The sequence below is a fragment of the Microtus oregoni genome, unplaced genomic scaffold (genome assembly GCF_018167655.1).
Source record: "Microtus oregoni isolate MIOR12 unplaced genomic scaffold, Mior012 000042F_ref0000377, whole genome shotgun sequence".
NCBI classification, from domain to species: domain Eukaryota; kingdom Metazoa; phylum Chordata; class Mammalia; order Rodentia; family Cricetidae; genus Microtus; species Microtus oregoni.
In genome coordinates, this window is record NW_024543209.1 from 5,767,376 (window position 1) to 5,772,250 (window position 4,875).

Below are 4,875 nucleotides of genomic sequence, written 5' to 3' on the forward strand. Positions count from 1 at the left end.
TGTGTGACCAGCCATGTCCTGAAAAGATGTGCCTCACTAGTATTTTCGTCAAACACATTGGAGAGATTTCAACAGTCCGCTCAGGGGCATCAACTCCAACATGTGTGTACAAAGAAGCCAACATTGACTAATGAGGTGAAATTTACCGGCTCACTGCACTGAGTTGCACAACCAAGACCTCGCCCTGCCACCCCAAGTCTCTCCCAGTAATTTCTGATCTCACCTTAGTGGGTCTCACCTGTGTGAGCTAGAATCCTACTTGCTTGTCCCACATGATACCCACTGTTGCCTGTTCCTGTGGGAGCCTTGATTTCCAACCACTGAGCCCATCTCTGCCTCCAATGCAGACCGGAAGGTGCCCAACTGTACTGTGTGAGCCCTACTTATAAGTGTGCAGAATGTTCCCTGCTCCATACCTGCTATGGCTCTTCACTGTCATCAAGGTTTCAGAGAACTGGGCATCTGCCTCTCTGTCTCTTAATGCCTCCTTATTCTTCCTTGCATCTTCAGTTCTTGTGGTGGAGCTGAGCTCTTCCTAGTCCATGGGACAGGCTGGAAGTCAGACACATGGAATCTACTGCAACTCCAAATATTCGAGAGCAACTTCTTCCTCAAGGTCCTCCATTGCCCTGCAGATTGCCATGCATATAGGCCAGAAGGCTGCTACTTCACCACCCTTTCATCATCCTCATGCCAATCATTTAACATTGGCCTTCTTGAAACCCAAGAGTGCACCTTGTTTTCTGTCTTTTGCCACAATCAGAGCCAAGGAATTGAAGTAAGGTATTTCATGATTTCTAGAGAGTAGAATAAACTTGTGTTCATCCGTATTTTCTAAGCCAGTGGAATGGGGACCATGCTGTTTCCTGGATTAGAAAATCATAACCAGTATTTGTCCCTAAACCCCAGTCATCTCACTTGTGCATCCCAGGACCAAGTAAGTCATCCTAGCGTTGAAATGCTGTCCTTGTCATGCTTGGGTGAGCAATCACCACTGCCTCTTCTTCATCAAAACCTTTTTTCCAAAGGGTCTTCTACAAGATACTTAGGCCAAAGAGGAACTTATGAAGGAGGTTACCTTGCCTTCAGCTGTTGAAGGACTTATGAGCTCAGCTAGCAGTGAGTGAGTCGGGTTACTATAGCAATGGCAAAAATACTCTTTTCAGCTTCTCTGCTCCATGTCAGACTGGAGAGAGGCAGTAAAAGGCAAGTGGCATAGAATACAAACCTATCCCATTTCTTTAATGTGAAAGTTTTCTCATCATCCAAAGAGACAAAAATCTTGGGAGAAAAGGCAAGGAGTTCTACCAGGAATCGTTTAGAAATGGAAGTGAATAGAGGTCAAACATCCGCAGATGCTGAGTTTTCTGATAAGTTTTTCTTGTCAGTTTGGCACAAACCAGAATCACCTGGAAAGAGACAACCACAGTTGGGGATTTCCCTCCATCACCTTGGCTTGTGGCATGTCTGTGGGTCATTTTTTTTTTAGTTATAGGTAATTGATGTAGGAGGGCCTCGCCCACTGTGGGTGATGTCATCTCTGGACAGGTGATCCTGGTTATGTAAGAATACAGGTAACTAGGCAACAAAGAAGACCCTAAGAGAGACATACATGGATCTGCATAGCAAGGTGAAAAAGACAAGATCTCCTGAGTAAATTGAGAGTGTGGGGGTCACAGGAGAGGATAGAAGGGAAGAGGGGAGTAGAGAAAAATGTATAGCTCAATAAAACCAATAAAAAATAAGAATGCTGGCTGAGCATGAGCCATCAAGGCAAGGAAATCTTGGTGGCAGATATATGAGGCTTAATTTGAGGGTACAGCACACGCAAGCAGGGAAATCATGGTGGCAGACATGCGAGGTCACCCCTGCATCTTCAGTCAGAAAGCAGAGGCAGATGACTGAGGGTGCTCAGCTCACTTCCTGCATTTTACAGAGCATAAAACCCCAGCCCGTGCAAAGGTACTGCTTATATTTTGGGTGGATCTTGCCTCCTTGCTTCACTTACATCTTTCTGGAAACCCCCTTGTAGACACACCCAGATGAGTGTTTCCATGGCCAAGTTGTCAAAGATCCTCACAGATTCTGGAGGGTTCCAACAAACACTTCTCCTTAAGGAGGTGCTGGCTGCTGTGGTCAGACACCTCATCTCAGCTCATCCATTCTCTGGTTTGATATGAAACAATTTCCTAGTATCCCAGCAAGTAACAGAACCTGGAAAGGTCAGTGATTCCTTCCATCAACAGCAATCTACAGGCCACATGCTACATACCCAGCATCCGTACCAGCACTGAGCATACAGTCACGGGTAGCATTGGTGTTCCTGTTTGGAATGGCTGACTTATGTCACGTTGACATAAAACTGTTTAGCACAGCTAGCTTTCCTGCATAGCAGATGTGCTCTGGGCTCTCTTACGGGTCAATTTGATCTAGGAAATCCCCCACTTGGTGCTTTCCTTTCAAGTAGTTTCAGGCTGTGTCAAAGTGACAATTAAATTTGATAAAACACCCTCTGTTCTCCCCTTCTTTCTAACATCATTCCCTTGCCTTTGTAACTTTTCCCTGATACTCGATTCTACTTTCATGCCCCCTTTCTTGCCTACCCTTTGAAATTTTATTAAATTGTCACATTTACTCTTAAGCAGTTTTTAACTGCAGAGATAAATCTACATAATTTTTTGTCATTTTATGGTCTAAGGTCATTTAAGGCATAGTAACTGACATTAATTGGTTTACAGTGCATTCCCATATCTGATTTGGTTTGGCGATGTTCCTGTTACATTGGTTTACTTTCCCTTTGCTGAGTGACAATGGGGTTGAGTCTCCCCTTAAGCACTGTTCACTAGGAAACTCCTAAGTAAGTCAGAAAAGACATTCACTCCCACAAATGCACAAATCACAGCACAGAGCAGGCACAGAAGAGCTACTCCTCAGAGATTCATGAGCTCGGTGGATTGTGATTGCCAAGCTGTCTCCATTGCTTCGTTCAAATCTCCTCAGCATTCTCCCTGCACCAGGCTACCTCACCTCTTGGCACCATGACCACTACCACCACCTTCAAGGGTGTGGACCCCAACAGCAGGAACAGCTTCCAGGTTTTACGGCCTCCAGGTAGTAGGCCCAATTTTTCATTAGGCTTTGATGAACCCACAGAACACCCTGTATAGAAGAACAAAATGGCCTCTAATGTCCCTGGGACACTTCAATAAAATCCTCCATCTTAGACCAAGACAGCAGGTGCCAAGTACAGTGGTGACAGAAAAGATTCGGAGTTGCCTGGAACACCGAGAAGTATCTCATGTGAAACAAGCTCTGGAGACTTCTTAGACCCCATGGGAGAAAGTAAGATGCATGAAAATATGGACACAAACTTCCAAGCCAACCTGGGGCAGATGAAGAGAAGCCTGTGTTCACTGGCTTTGTGTCCAGCCCTGTGGACCTGGCCCCAGTGCCATCCAGGAGAAACCCTCCCGGCAGCAAGTCCAACCTTGTCCTAAGTTAGCTTCTTCTGTTGGAATTCTGTCCTTCTGTTTGTTGTTTCCATGCTTGTGAACTGCACAACCGTGAGCCTAACTGTATATCTTTCAGATTTGTTTCATTAAAAGAGAAGTACGGAAGGAAGGAAGGAAGGAAGGAAGGGAGGAAGGGAGAGAGGAAAAGAGGAAGGGAAAGGAAAGAGAGAAGAAGAAAAGAGGAAAGGAGAGGAGAAGAGAGGAGAGGAGAGGAGAGGAGAGGAGAAGAAAAACTATCCATGACAAAGAAGGGCAGTGTGGTGACCCATTTGACAAAATGTAACTCCCCAATGTTGAGTCCAAAGGCAAGGAGCTGTATGAAGAATTGAACCCATACTCATAAGATTATAGCTGACAAGATGGCTCAATGGATAAAGGTACTTGATGCCAAGCCTAATAATAAAATTAAATTAAAAATAAAATAAATATTCAGGGACTTTTTTTTACTATCACTAGCATAAAAAAGTAAGAAGTTTGCTTCAGTATTTAGACATGAATAAGGGCTTTCTCAGTAAGGCTGTGCTAGTTCAAGAAATAAGAAGAACAATTCACAAATGAGACCTTGCAGAAATATTTTTGTTTCTGTATGGCAAAGGAAAACATCATTCCAATGAAAAGGCCACACACAGAAGGGAAAAAAATCTTCACCAACTTTACTAACAGAATATTAGTCTATAAAACAAACCAAAACCCAAAGCCCGAAATGCCTTCACCCTCACAGCTGGCTGTAAACTTGTGCAAGCACAGTGAGAATTAGTACTGAGTTTCTTAAAAAACTATAAATAGATCTGCCTCATGATTCAGACACACCACTTGATGTAGGACGTCCTTCTGCATGCTGTGAATATGTGTTTCTCTCATTGGTTGATGAATAAAGCTGTTTCAGCCTATGGCAGGATAGGATATAACTAGGCAAGAAATCCAAGCAGAGATGGAGAGGGAAAGAAGGCAGGAGGAGAGAGATGCCAGCGAGCTGCCCACAGTACAGGATGCCAGAACATCTAAGGTAAAGCCATGGCCACGTGGTGATATACAGACTATTAGAAATGGGTTGATTTACAAGTGAGAGCTAGCTAGTACTAGCCTAAGCCACTGGTCAAACAATTATAATTAATATTAAGCCTCTGAATGGTTATCTTGTAAGGGGCTTCTGGGACCAGCGGGCAGAGAGATCAGTGGGAGCCAGCAAGATGAAGAAAAGTCTCCATTTACAATCACTCCTAAGAATTTACCCAAAGGCCTCCAAGTTCGCATACCACATGAATACCTTCACATCCATCTTAAATATATATCTTTCGCTTACAAATTTAACAATTAATTAAGAATACAGACTTGCAAATTGATAGTGAATGTGCAAACAAGA

General features: G+C 43.8%; 1 pseudogene; it reads left to right on the forward strand.

Annotated features, from left to right (window-relative positions):
• The first annotated feature begins 3,038 nt into the window (after positions 1 to 3,038).
• Positions 3,039 to 3,602, forward strand: LOC121433923 (annotated as a pseudogene).
• Positions 3,603 to 4,875: the final 1,273 nt, after the last annotated feature.